This window comes from Lemur catta, chromosome 7 (assembly GCF_020740605.2).
Source record: "Lemur catta isolate mLemCat1 chromosome 7, mLemCat1.pri, whole genome shotgun sequence".
NCBI classification, from domain to species: Eukaryota; Metazoa; Chordata; class Mammalia; order Primates; family Lemuridae; genus Lemur; species Lemur catta.
Window position 1 is genome coordinate 102,730,682 of NC_059134.1, and position 14,801 is coordinate 102,745,482.

A 14,801-nucleotide genomic window follows, 5' to 3' on the forward strand; every position below is an offset into this window, starting at 1 on the left:
ATGGGTCGGATATTTGCATCTGTAACTGAGTCTGCACAGTGAATCCAGAGTGAGCTCTGTGGTCCTTCCCTCCCTCTGCCTCTTTGAGAGAGAGAGTTCTCAATATGGAAAAGTTCCCAGTGTGGCTAACACGTCTGAGCTCTCGCTGAGCGCTCACTGGAGTGGAAATTGCTAAAAATGAGGTCACTGGAGGCTGCCGGCCATTAAGAAGTCGGCAGGTACTCTCGTGGGCTCTCAACGTGCGACTCGCTGAAGGTGAGAGACCAGCTGCATTAGGAAAATGCAAGTGTAGAGGGTCCGCCCTAAACATGGGTGGTCGGAGGGGCTCTGGAGGCCGGGCCCCTCCTGTGCTGCCGTCTCCCAGCTGCTCTGGGAGTTCACAGCTCACACCGGGTGCACCCACCCCCGAGGCTCAGGGCAGCATGGCCGGCAGCTCAGCAAGAGCAGCTTCCAGAAGAGTCACTTTTACTTTAAGATGTGGAGGGGTGGGGGCATCTCCCACATGCAGAGAAACGTGGCTCTGTTGGAAAGTGCCATGTCGAGCTTCTTGAGAGGTTCTGCAGGCCTCGGCCCGGGTCCTGCCCCAGGCCGCCGCCCCACGGCCGCCTGCACTCCGGCCCGAGGGCCTGCTGTCACTGCCGCTGGTGGCTCAGCCAGATCGACCCTGAAACTGCCGAGCCTGCCCTGTAGCCCGTGCACATCCCACACACGTGTGCATGTACAGGTGTGCACGTGTGCACACGCACTTCCTCTGTCCAGCACCCGGAGCGTGACAGTGTGGGCAGGGGTTAGGAGAGGGCCAGAGCCAGGCCGGCTGGGTGTGAACACGTGCTGATATGTTACATTTTGTACGTGTGTGGAATGCGTGCACAGACAGACCTATGTATTGTGTATCCGTACATCCTATACGGCGTCAGGGAAGCTTTGCCGCTGCTGCTTCTGGAGTTACCATCATCATCCTCACACAGCGACCACTGGCCAGGGGCCTCGCACCTGCCCTTCCTGAGCTGAGCGTGTCCATAGAGTTTGATCTTGGTGCCACCCCAGCCCAGAGTGCTGGCATCACCCGTCCCAGGCCACCCCTCCCTGGGGCATGGCCCTCCTGGACTCACTGTGCAAACCCTTCAGAGGGCAGAGTGGTCCAGGGCCCCCAGGTGGCTGTGCACCCCGGCAGTTCCTGGTGCCGATGGGACAGAGGTGCTGGGGTGCAGCCCCGCCCAGGCACCCAGGTTCACGTGTCCTGCTCTGTTCGCATCTCGCTGTCACCGAACGAGAGGTTTCCGCTGCAATCCCCACCGTGGGAGGGAGAGCCGTTCATGGGTGTTTATTTTATTTCATTTTATTTTTTAGAGACAGGATCTCACTCTGTTGCCCAGGCTGGAGTGCAGTGGTGCAATCATAGCTCACTGCAGCCGCAAGTTCCTGGGCTCAAGTGATCCTCCCACCTCAGCCTCCCAAGTAGCTGGGACTAGAGGTGTGCACCACCCTGCCTGGCTAATTTTTCTATTTTTTTTAGAGATGGGGTCTTGCTATGTTCCCTGTGTTGCTATGCTGTTGGTCTCAAACTCTTGGCTTCAAGCAATCCTCCCGCCTCAGCCTCTCAAGTAGCTGGAACTAAGGCATGTGCCACCACACCTGGCTAATTCTTTATTATTATTATTATTATTATTATTTTTTTTTTTTTTTTTAGAGATGGGATCTCACTATGTTCCCCAGGCTGGTCTCAAACTCCTGGCCTCAAGCGATCCTCCCACCTTGGCTTCCAAAAATGCTGGGATCACAGGTGTGAGCCACCGTGCCCGGCCTTATGGGAGTCTCTCTCCCTGAGCAGCTGGGCCAGGTGCTCCGGGCCCCCCAGGATGCAGTCCCGGGACTGAGAACAGAGAGACCGTGGGGCAGCAGCAGGCTGTGCTTCCCTCCCAGCTGGCTCCTCCTCCTCCCTCTTCCTCCCTCCCACACCCCCCCATCCCCAGCCCCGGCTGGCCTGCTGCCTGCTCAGCGTGCAGATGCTCGGGGCTGCCGGCAGCTAATGTTTCACGTGCCCCTGGATTTTATTTTTGCACTGCCGCAGTGCCCGCGGTTACATATTTGCATAAGTCACTTTACTGGGCCACTCTGCTTCCCTGACCCCTCTTCTGAGCGCTGAGCACCATCTGCTTAGCATCACGGCACTGCCAGGGGGCGTCGAGGTGGGTCTCTGCGTGCCCCCTGGGCGGGGCATGGGTCCCTGTGAGCAGAGGGCTCCGGGGACGTTTCCTCGCCTGCCCGTTAGGCTGCAGCAGGGACAGTGGGTGGCCCCAGCCGCTCTTTGTTTTCCTTGTGCCCCCGGTTTTCATGGAAGCACCAAGGCCTTTTCTAGGGAGTGGGGAGCAGGACCGGCCCGGGACAGGGCCGTGCAGCGTGGAGGAGGCAGCCTTCCCAGATCCCAGCTCTGCGCCTTACCCGCTGTGTGATCCTCAGTCACTCAACCTCTCTGTTCCTTGGTGTCATTGTCATTAGTTTTAGGGGCTCATCTGCTCAAGAACGATTTGTGTTCCTACAGAGTAAAGGTCCTGCTAGACTCTGGGTTTACAACAGTGATAAAAACAGAAATATTTCCTGTGCTTATTTAGCTTATCATTTACGAAGGCAGAACATATACAAAAGTAAATTCTTTACTGATTGTGAAAATGCCACAATAGCAGCGGACAGTAATTCCAAGGATCTGGGTGATCCTAAAGGGCTTCCTGGAGGAGGGGATGTTTTGACTGGGACCTGGTAAGGGCTTAGCAGGGCATGAGCCAGGCAATGTCTGGAGCTGAGCATCGCAGGCTGGGAGGAGGGGGTGTGCGGAGGCCGCTGTGCGATGGCCTCAGCCTTGGGCCTGGGCGGAAGGAGGATGATCCGTCAGGTGGCCCTGCAGCTGCCGCACTGGATCATGGCCAGGATGGACGGGGCTCCAGGGTGGTAGCTGGTAGGATGGGGGGTGTGCGGGTGAAGAGGGGAGGTTGGAGGGGGCGCGGCGATGGCTGCAGCTTGGTGTTGGTCTCAGGACGATGTCCAAGCCTCTTGCTCCCTCCTGCCCAGACTGCACACGTGGTCTGAGCCTCAGGCTTGCCTGCTGCCCAGGCCTGGGCTCAGCTGGTGGACGTTGCCACCGGCGACAGCTTCCTCCCCCGACCCTGCCAGCATCCAGGAGGCTCGGGCCTAAGCCAGGGGACAGTTTGGGGACACAGTAGGGACCTTGGCTGTAAGGGCCCTCCCTGCCACTGCTTCTCCTGGGCTTTCCTCGTGGTGTTACTAACTGTGTTGACATCACTGAACAAAGCCGAGCTTTCCCTGCTGCCACCTCTGCATAGATGGCATTTTGCTGTCTACTGCCTCGGCCGGTCAGCATGCTTTTGCGGTCACCCCCTTGACGAGTGGGGCCCGTTTGTTCACTTTCCCGCCTGTGTGGGATTCTGTCGTATGAATAGGCAGGTCCCTGGTCCCTTATGCAAAGCCCATGGGGCCGGGTGCACTTCAGAATAAAGATACGTCATGCATATATTTATTTTATGCTCTAAAAGTTATATAATTTAATATTATAAAGCATACCATAAAATGAACTTTATAGGGTAAAAAACTCTATACGTCTTGTGTATCATTCCAGTCAACTAACACCATGTATCAAGCACCTTGATTTTTTGGCATCGAAATGTCTGGATATTCAGTGGGATAGACACAGAGGAGATTAAATGCCCTCGGATCTGTCTGGGCCGGTTTTGCTTCCCCAACAAAGGAGAAATGCGGTTTGTTTTCAGAGCCTTGTTGGTGCGGGAATTTGGAGCGTGGTGTTGTGGATTTCTCCTGTCCTTGCTGTGTTCATCACCTGCCCGTGGGGTGGCCTCCTGTTCTTTGTGACTGTAACAGATGTGCTCGGAGCACCCCTGTGTGTCCCCTGATGTCCGTGTGCGGATATGAGGAGAATCGCTGCTAGATCGTTGGGAGCCAGATGCTCGGCTCTGCTGGGTGGTGGCACGGAGATTCCCGTGGCAGCATCCCAGCTACCTGGGTGGCAGGTCCCATGGCCCCACGCCCACAGCTGTACTTGCTGTGGCGCACATCTGGCAGTTTTTGCCCAGTCTAGGGATGCTCAGTGGTTTCGTGTTGGCATTTGAATTTGCATCTCCTGATTGCTGATGGACTTAAACATCTTTTCCTGTGTTTCTGGGTCCTTTGCATTTCCTTTGCTGTAAAATGCTTTTTGTTATCCTTTGCCCAGTTTTCTCTTGGGTTCTTCCTCTTTTTCTGCCTGATTTGTGTTCTTTCTATATTTTGTTTATTAATCCTTAGCTTGTCTCTTCACTCTTCTTATCACAAGTAGTTCCTGATTTATTGATTGATTTATTTTTCAAGACAGGGCCTCACTCTGTCACCCAGGCTGGAGTACAGTTGTGCAATCATAGCTCTCTGCAGCCTTGAACTCCTGGGTTCAAGTGATCCTCCTGCCTCAGCCTGCTGAGTAGCTGGGACTATAGGTGTGTGCCACCATGCCCGGCTAATCTTTCTGGTTTTTTTTAGAGATGGGGTCTCGCTCTTGCTCAGGCTGGTCTCGAACTCCTGGCCTCAAGAGATCCTCCCGCCTCAGCCTCCCAAAGTGCTGGGGTTACAGACATGAGCCACCTAATTTAATGTAGATAAATTCATCAAACTTTCTTTCAGGGTTTATGATTTTGTATCTTATTTAAGAAATTCTTTTCTACCAAGAGGTCATAAAGCTACATTCCCATATTGTTTTCTAGGAGTTTAATATGTTTGCTTTTCACATGTAAGTCTTTAATCCAAGAATTTGGGGGTTTTTTTGGTATGTCTATGGTGTGAGGCAGGGATCCAATTTCATTTTTTCTCCTCTGGGTAACCCATTTGTCCACTATCATTTGTGGAATATGACGCTTTCTGCAAGGTCCACAGTGCCGGCTCAGTCACAAACCACACTTCCACGTGGCTGCAGGTCTGTTGCTGGGTTGTCCACTGGTCCACATGTCTTTCCTGAAACCATCTTCATCACATCTGAACAATGTTCCCCTCCCCTCCCAACCCACCCCACCTGCCTTATTTCTCCTCAGGTTTATTTTAGCCATTCTTGGCTCCTTACTCTTTCATACACATTTTTAAATCAGCTCATCAAGTTTCACCAAAATAAGATAGCAACAGCAATAACAACAACAACAACAACAACAAAAACTCTTTTGGGGTTTTGAATGGAATTGCATTGACCCAGAATAGACATATTTGGGAAAAATTGACATTTTTGCAATATAGACTTCCTCTCTAAGAATATAATATGTTTCTCTATTTATTTGGGTCTTTTTTAATGTCTTTCAAACAAATTTCTCAATTGTCTCCATGAAGAGCTTCTACAGTGGTTTTAGATTTATTCCTGGGTAGTTTAACTATTGTCACTTCATGGCATTCATGGTATTCATTTCTTTCTTTGTTTCGTTCTTTTTTTTTTTTTATAGGGTTTTCCCTCTTTTTTCGGAAACAGGGTCATCCTTTGTTGCCCAGGCTGGAGGGCAGTAGCACAGGCATAGCTCACTGCAGCCTTGAGCTCCTGGGCTCAAGCGATCTTCCTGCCTTCCCGGGTAGCTGGGACTACAGGCGTATGCACGATGCGTGGCTAATTTTTTAAAAAATTTTTGTAGAGACGGGGTCTCACTACATTACCCAGCTGATCTTGAACTCCTATCCTCAAGCGATCCTCCTGCCTCGGCCTCCCAAAGTGCTGGGATTACAGGCGTGAGCTACCACATCCACAGTGTATTTTTCAAAATTACGTTTGCCAGTTGTTGCTGGAATGTAGCAATGAAGCTGACTTTGGTATATTGATTTTTAGTTTATCCAGCCACCTTGCTAAATTCTCTTATGAATTCTATTTTGTGTGTTGATTATGTCTTTCCTTCCTCTCTCTTTTCTCTCTCTGCCGGCTCGGACCTGCAATAAAACGTTGAATAGAAGTGTGATAGTGGGCATGCTTGTCTTGTTCCTGATCTTTAAAAAAAATGCTTTCAGAATTTCTGTTGACTCTGGAGGTTTTTTTGGACATGCAGCTTATCAGGTTAAAGTATTCCATTCTTTTCCTAGTGTGTAAGAGGTATGGGGTTAATTGCAAGCAGATACTGGATTTCATCAAGTACTTTTCTGTGTCACTTGCGAAGATCATATGGCTTTTCTCCTTTGCTAATTAATTGCATTCATTGATTTTCTACTAGATCGATCTTAGGTTCCTAAGATGAACCCAACTTAGTAATAATCTTTTTAATATGCTGCCAAATTCCATTTGCTAATATTATGTTTACGATTTTTACATCAAGGTTCATGAATAAGATTGGCCTGTAATTTTCCTTTCTTTATACTATTCTTATTTGAGAGTTAAGCTTTTGCCAGCCTCACAACAAGCTGGGAATGTTCTCTCTTTTTTTCCGGAAGGCATTGCTTGGGTTAGAATTATTTGTTCCTTCCGCAATGGGTTGACCCTGCTCAGAAAGCCATCTGGGCCTCATGTTTTCTTTATGAAAAGATCTGCAATTTCTATTTCAATTTCTTTCAAGGGTACAGGGCTCCTCAGGTCTTTATTCTTCTTGAGTTGCTTGTGCTAAGTTTGGATCCATTTCCAGCTCTCTCCCCAGGTGTTCAAGCCCTGCCCACCAAGCCTGTGTTTCTAGCCTCTTCTTCTATTCTTGCCCACCTCCAAATACCCTTCACTCCAGCCGAACACAGCTGCTCAGAGTTCTACACGCGTGTCCTTCAGTCATTCAACAAACACATATTGAAAGTCTGATCGTTCATCTTGCTTCATCACCTGCCTACCTGCCCCTCCCTGGGGCCATGTCCACGGCACGTCTCCCTGCTGGCTCCAGACTCCTCCGGACCCCAGCCCCAGGCATGCTGGAGTTTTGGGGGTCCAGAGGGGCAGTGGGTTCACAGCCTGGCACCGTGTGCTGTGCAGAGGGGCAGCGTGGCTGCGGGAGCCGCAGTCAGGCTTACCCGGTCTGGGGGTGCCCGGAAGGCCTCTCCCGAGAGGTGACGTCTCAGGCGGGATAGGAATGGGAAGGAGACTTTGCCAGCTGAAGAAAAATCTCAGACCAGGAATAAAAGTCTCCCCCTGACTGGTGCGAGTTCCACTGGCCACCTCGCATGGCCCTTCCAGCACACTCCGTGGTGTGGTCAAGAGGCATCTCCTTCTCAGGGCTCCCTCGGGCTTCCCGCGCGTGCTGAGGACTCGCTGTTCCCTGGGGTCCTCACAGTTTGCATGGGGCACCTGGGCTGTGCACCCTGGAAGGAAGCGGGGGCAGGAACCCTGGGGAGTGGGAACGAGGGACGGCGGGCGCTGGCCTGCAAGAGTGCCAGGAGAGGCTGAGCTCAGCCCCCTGCCTGTGACACGCCACGCCTGCCCCCACCACAGTGGGCAGCCTGGAGGCAGCAGTCCCACCTGAGAGCCAGTGGCGTGTAGACTCAGCTTTCTTCAGGGGGCCTGAGGGTGTCCGTTGAGCACTTTCAGAAGAGACGTAAGACACAGGTACAGACGGGCCTCAGTCGTGAGAAAGGCCCTAACTCCAAGCCTGCGCCCCTGCTGTGCCCGAGGCCTGACGCCACCACCTCTGTCCTCCCCCTGCGTGGCCCTCACTCGCTCCACTGAGAAGCCTCCGTCATCCCTCAACAGGTGACAGCCCAGCTCCAGGCAGCCTCTAAGTGCGCCCCATCGAAGCGGCCATGACCCCAGGGGAAAATGAGCCCTTGGGGTCCAGGTGGGTGGGGCCCGCACTTCTTTTTACCACGTGGGGCAGCAGGAGGCTAGGGAATGAAGGGGTGGGGCAGGGAGGGGTCGGGGTAGGCAAGGGGTCCGGGCAGGGGGTTGGAGGCAGGAGGGGATGAAGGCTTCCTGAGTGAGGAGGCAGCCGGCTCCTCTGCCACACCTGCCTGCGGTCCCAGGCAGCCGCCCAGCTCAGCCCTCCACGCCCACATCGGGGTTCTGCTCAGTGTTTTCCATTTCTGTGACGTCCTGCCGGCCTCTGGGCAGAGCAAGGCCTGGGGGTCCCAGACCAGGAATAAAGGAACAAAGCCGCACGTCTGGACCCTGCTGCTCCTCCGTCTCCAGAAGCCTAGAGCCCCTGAGGGGCGAGTTGGGGCTCAGAGCCTCTTCCTCTTCCTCTGTCACCCTGCCCAACCCCGGCCCTCAGCAGCACCTCACAGTTTCTCCCCCCGACCCCCCGTGGCCTGTGGTTTCTTCTAGAGCCTAATGCTGGGCGTCCACGCCCTCCCCTTGTGGTTCCCAGATGTCAGTCCACGTGAGGGAAATGAAGTGACAGGAGGCACGGTTGGCGCAGGGAGGTGCCCGAGGTCCAGCCAGGTGCCCCTCCAGCCTTCTGCAGACCTGCGGTGAACCCCTGCCGGGTGCCAGGTGCCCCACAGCGCTGGTCAGGAAGGGAGCTGGCCTGGGGCCGCCGTGACAAATGACCACACTCTGGGTGGCTAAAAGCAGCAGCAATGTGTTCTGTCGTGGTTCTGGAGGCCAGGATTCCAGAACAAGGTGTCAGCAACATCGGTTCCTTCTGTGGACTCTCGGGTGGGGGGTCCCTCCTTGCCTCTTCCGGCTGCTGGTGGTTGGCCAGCAGTCCTTGGCATTCCTTGGCTTGGAGATGCGTCCCTGATCTCTGCCTTTGTCGTCACGTGGCGTCTCCTCTCCTCTGGGTCTGTGTCACGTCCTCCTCTAGTTTCTCTTACAGGGACAGCAGTCATTAGATTAAGGGCCCACCCTAATGCAGCACGACATCATCTCAGCTAATTCAATCTGCAGAGGCCCTGGTTCCCGGTCAGGCCACATTCTGAGGTTGCTGGTGGACGTGAATTTTGGGCAGACACAACCCAGCGCGGTACAGGGAACCTCAGCTGGGACAGACCCTGCCCTTCCTGCCTTCCCTCGGCTCTCCCAGGACTGCGGGCCTCCGGCCGCACCAGGCAGTGGCTTTTCTCTTCCGCCCTTGCAGAGGTGTGGCCCAGGCCTGCATGCCGTTTGCAGAGAGAGGGCGGCTCTGAGCCAGGCTGGGTGCTTCCTGTGGGCCTCAGAAGCCTCATCTCAAAGATACAAGCTCATCTTTAAAACAAGCCTCCGTCGCATTATAGATAAATGTTATTAAATTACAAGTCGCTGCAGATGGTGCTGTGTATTTGTAACAAGCCCAAGCAGCCTCAGCTGGCCGCCAGGGATGGGTGGAGGGTGGTGCTGGCACCCGGGCGTCCTGAGAGGTGGGCCGGGCTGCAGCCTTTGACCTGCCTGCCTGGTCACTGGGGCCCGGAAGGCCAGCCCCGCTCCATCCGGGGGCCAGTGGGAAGGAGCGGCCTGGGGTTTTGCCTGAGCCTTGGCAGAAGCAGGTTCAGGGCACGCTGGCAGCTGCAGGGTGAGCGGGCAGAGGCAGGGGCTGCAGGCTACAGACCCCGCACTGGGCAGCTGAGGACCCTCCCTCCAGCTCAGCGGCCCGGCCTCCTGAGCACACAGCCCCAGGAGCGCCTCGGCGGCTAGCGGGCCCTTCCCCACCGCCCAGGGTGTGCCCAGTGCGAAACGAGCGACTCTCAGAGCAACCCAGCTCCCAGCCTCGAAGCCCTTCTCTCATAATTTGTCCAAGTTCACTGTTTTTGAAATTTTACGGAAGTAAAAATTAACCATTTTAAAGTGTACAATTCAGTGACATTTAGGGCATTCATGGCGTCATTCAACCACCACCTCTACCTGGTTCCAAAACATTCTCGTCACCCCAAAATGAAACCCTGTATCCATGGAGCACTCATCCCCCTCCCCCTCCCCCAGCCTGGCAGTGATCTACTTTCTCTGGGGGTTCACCCGTCCCAGACAGTTCGTGTACAGTTGACCCGTGAACAACATGGCTTTGCACTGCACAGGTCTACTTACACGAGGGTTTTTCCAACAAATGCAGATAGAAAACACAGTATTCACAGTGTGCTTGCTGCACACCTACTATGTGGCAGGTTTGGGGGCAGGGACGGGAAGGCTAGAAACCTCATGTGTCGCCCCCACACGCGCTGGGCTGCCCCGGGTGGGAACGGCATTCTGTGGAGGTGCGCTGCCGCTGCCGCAGGCCACAGGGCGTGGGGGACGCTGGCCTCTCTCATGTAATGGGCGGAAACGGGGCAGTGGAGGAAGCTGTGGGCTGAGAGAAGGGGCACGAGGAACTTGTCCCGTGGTCCAGGCCCGAGTGCAAATAGCTTCACTAGAGTGGGGAGATTTGCAACCTCGGGGGCCGTCGCCACGTGGTGGATTCCGGCCTGCACGTCCCAGCAGGTGTATCTACCCGCTGCCAGGCATGGCCCTCTGCTTCCCCGTCCAGGGGGGCCTGAGGGGGAGGAGGAGGAGGAGGAGGAGGAGGGCTGTTCACATCTGAACAGGTGCTTCCTGGTGTCCCTGGAGTGGGCGAGCAGCCAGGCTGGGGCGTCCCAGCAGAGGTGACGGGGACAAGCCCGCGAGCACAGGACAGTGTCTTCGGGAGGGAAGTGTGATGGGACAGGCGGAGAGGAGCTCTGAGGCCTGCTGTGGACTGACGTGATCCACACGTGAAGCCTTAAAGCCCATGGGGTAGCACGTGGACACAGAGCCGGGAGGAGGTAGCTCCCTTCAGATGAGGTCACGAGGGTGGGGCACTGGCGGTGCAGTTAGTGCCCTTATAAGAAGGGACACCAGAGCGCTCTCTGCTGTGTGAAGACACAGTGAGCAGGTGCCATCTGCAAGCCAGGAAGAGCCCCCACCAGGCCCAGGCCCTGTGGCACCCTGATCTTCCGCTTCCGGCCTCCGAGCTAGGAGGAGACAGACGTCTGGCCTGCGGCCCTTGTTTTGCAGCCCGGGCAGCTCCCACAGGCCCGACAGAAGCAGGGCCCCAAGCCCAGCCCTGCCGGGGCCACCTGCACGGCCTGGGGCAAGCTGCTCACCTTCCTGACAGAGCGCCTTTCCTGAACGGCGGAGACAGGCCCTCCCGGCCGGACTGCGAAGGCCTGGCGGGGAGGACGGGCTCGGTGCAGAGCTGTGCCCTGGCAAGGAATAGTTCCATGTCTGGAGCCGGGAGGCGGAGGAATGAACGGCACCGCCCCGGCCCTCCGAGAGGGGTCTGGCCCTGCAAGAGGCCCCTGAGACTCGAGGTGATGCGTGTCATTGCCATGGTCACCAGGCATTGAGCCCCGAGCCCGCCTGCACCACCTCACTGCAGACCTCACAGCGGCCTCCTGGGCTGAGCGCTGCCGTTGCCCCAGTTCACAGGCGAGGACAGGGCTGGCAGCTGTGGGTGGTGGAGGCCAGGCCTGCCTGTCTGCAGAGCCCTGTTCCAGGAACGTGGCGTAGGCCAGGACCAGGGCAGCACTCGTCTGCCTGCCGCTGTGGGCAGATGGGGCTGCCCGAGACCTGCCCTTAGGCAGAGGTGGGAGTCGGGGGGAAGCGGAGGGTGCCATGGGGTGCCAAGGTACTGCATAGTCTTCAGAGAGAGATTCCCAAACTGTGGCTGCACGTGCTGTAACCAGGGATGCAGAGCGGGGTGCATCTGCGCTTGAGTCTGTGTTGTCCACGTCGGATTGCTGACCCCAGAGCCTGCGTGGAAGCCCCGGGGCAGCACAAATCCTTCCCCTCCCTCTGAGCGGGCCACATCCCCTGTCCCGCTGACCCGGACAGCAGGCCAGCCTTCCCTGACGCCCAGGGCTCGCCTCCCCCCGCCCCGCGTGCACAGGGAGGACGGAGCCCAGGGCGATGCCTCGGCAGCGCCCATTCAAAGCCCAAATCGCCAGAGAATATTTGAGACCTGACAGGGAACGCAGCCGTCCCACACGCCCTGTTTAAATTTAGTCTCAACATCTCTGCATTTTAAAACATGTTTCAGGCGATTGCTGCTGCCCAGGTCTGCCCTTGAGAGAAAACACTATTTCAGGATGTTTTAACGTGATCTTCCTGTCCTTTTGTGAGTTGTTGAAATATAACATTTCCTTTGAAAAGACAAAATTGGAGCTCTGATGTTACTTTTTCTTTTTTTTTTTTTAAGAAAAGCAAAGCAAATGTATCTCCGGAAGTGGAAGGGACGGCGTTAAGTCCAGGGACCGTACTCATCACTCTAATCCACCTGCACCAACGCGGTTGCCATTCCTAGTCTCTGTCTTCTGCATCTGTCTTTTCTACCATCCTTTTCTGTCCCATTTCTAGACCTTCTCTTTCCCTCAATCTCTTTGTCTTTTCCTTTTTTGAAAAATGACGTGTCATGGGGACAAGGATCCTAATTATCAGAGCAATAACTCCACCGAGTGCGAAGGTCTCCTCCCCGAGAGAAGCCCCCTGAGCCCCAGGAGGCCCCTCCGCTCCTGTTTCCTGTCCTGGGAGACCTTGCAGATACCGTGGGTTTGATCCCAGACCACTGCAATGAGGCAAATATTGCAATAAAGTGAGGCACAAATTTTTGGATTCCTAGTGCATATAAAAATTATGTTTATATTATGCTGTAGTCTATTAAGCATGCAATAGCATTATGTCTTAAAAAAGCAATATACCTGCCTTAATTAAAAAATATTGCTAAAGAATGCTAATGATCATCTGAGCCTTCAGCGAGTCATAATCTTTCTGCTGATGTTGACGGCTGCCTACTGGTGAGGGTGGTGGTTGCTGAGGGCTGGGGCCACTGCGGCAATTTCTGGAAATGAGGCAACAATGGAGTTTGCCACATCAATGGACTCTCCTTTCACAAAATATTTCTCTGTAGCGTGCGATGTTGTTTGACAGCATTTTACTCTCAGCAAAACTTCTTTCAAAATTGGATCCAGTTCTCGCAAACCCTGCCGCAGCTGTATCAACTGAGTTTGTGGAACATTCTACATCCTTTGTTGTCATTTCAACAGTGCTCACAGCGTCTTTACCGGGAGTAGATTCCATCTCAAGAAACCACTTTCTTTGCTCATCCATAAAAAGCAGTTCCTCATCCACTCACGTTTTATCACGAGATTGCGGCAGTTCAGCCCCGTCTTCAGGCTCTGCTCCTATTTCTAGTTCTCTTGCTGTTTCCACCACATCTGCAGTGACCTCCGCCACTGAAGTTTTGAGCTCCTCAAAGTCATCCATGAGGGTTGGAATCAACTTCCTCCAACCTCCTGTTAATGTTGATATTTTGGCCTCCTCTCATGAGTCATGAATGTTCTTAATGGCATCCAGAATGCGAATCCTTTCCAGAAGGTTTTCAATTGACTTTGCCCGGATCCATCACAGGAATCACCATCTATGGCAGCTATAGCCTTGCAAAATATATTTTTTAAATAATAACACTTGAAAATCACAATTACTTCCCTGGGCTGGAGAACGTATACTGTGTTAGCAGCCATGAAAAAACATTAATCTCCTCGTATGTCTCCGCCAGAGCTCTTGAGTGACCAGGTGCGTTGTCAGCGAGCAGTAATAGTTTGAAAGGAATCTTTTCCTCAGCAGCAGGTCTCAACAGTGGGCTTAAAATATTCAGTAAACCATGCTATAAACAGACGTGCTGTCATCCAGGCTTGGTTCCATTGACAGAGCACAGGCAGAGTAGATTTAGCAGAATTTGAAGGGCTCTAGGATTTTTGGAATGGTAAATGAACACTGGCTCTAACTTAAGTCACCAGCTGCCTTAGACCCTAGCAAGAGAGTCAGCCTGTCCTTTGAAGTGTTAAAGCCAGGCGTTGACTTCCTTCTAACTATGAAAGTCCTAGATGGCATCTTCTCTCAGTACAGAGATGTTGTGTCTGCACTGAAAACCTGTTGTTTCGTGTAGCCACCTTCGTCAGTGATCTTAGCTAGATCTTCTGGATAATTTGCTGCAGCTTCTGCATCAGCACTTGCTGCTTCACCTTGCTCTTTTACGTTGTGGAGACAGCTTCTTTTCTTAGACCTCGTGAACCAACCTCTGCCAGCTTCAAACTCTTCTGCAGCTTCCTCGCCTCTCTCAGCCTTCATGGAATTGCAGAGAGTCAGGGCCTTGCTCTGGATTAGGCTTTGGCTTAAGGGAATGTCATGGCTGGTTTGATCTTCTGTCCAGACCACTCACACTTTCTCCATGTCAGAAATAAGGCTGTTTCACTTTCTTATCATTTGCATGCTCACCGGTGTTCACTTATAATTTCCTTCAAGAACTTTGCCTTTGCGTTCACACACTTGACTCACTGGAGCAAGAGGCCCAGCTTTCATCCCATCTTGGCTTTCAACGTGCCTTCCTCACCAAATTCCAAGTTTAATCATTTCTAGCTTTTGACTTAAAGTGAAATATATGTGACTCTTCCTTTTTCTTGAACACTTAGAGGTCATTGTAAGATTATCAACTGGCCTAATTTCAATCTTGCAGCTTCTCGGGAAATAGGGAGGCCGGGGAGGGGGAGGGGACGGCCAATGGGTGGGGCAGGCAGAACACACACATTTATCGATGAGGTTCGCTCTCTTATACTGGCGTGGCTCCTGGGGCCCCAAAACAATTACGGTAATTAATGTCAAAGACCACTTTTCACAGATCACCATGAGGGATATAATAATGATGAAAAAGTTTGAAATATGATGAGAATGACCAAAATGTGACCCAGACCCTAAGTCAGCACATGCTGTTGGAAAAATGGTACTAATAGACGCGCACGACTCAGAGTCGCCGCAAACCTTCAATGTGTGAAAAACGCAACATGCACAAGGCGTGTTAAAGCAAAGCGCACTGGAAAGAGGTTTGCCCATGTGTCTTTCCCACAAACATCTTTTCTCTCTGAAAATTGGACTCTTTGTCACGTACTTTTTT

The 14,801-nt window shown here is 53.4% G+C and overlaps 1 pseudogene; it reads right to left on the reverse strand.

Moving 5' to 3' along the window:
- Window positions 1-12,611: 12,611 nt before the first annotated feature.
- LOC123642168 lies at window positions 12,612-14,329 on the reverse strand (annotated as a pseudogene).
- Between the last annotated feature and the right edge of the window lie 472 nt (window positions 14,330-14,801).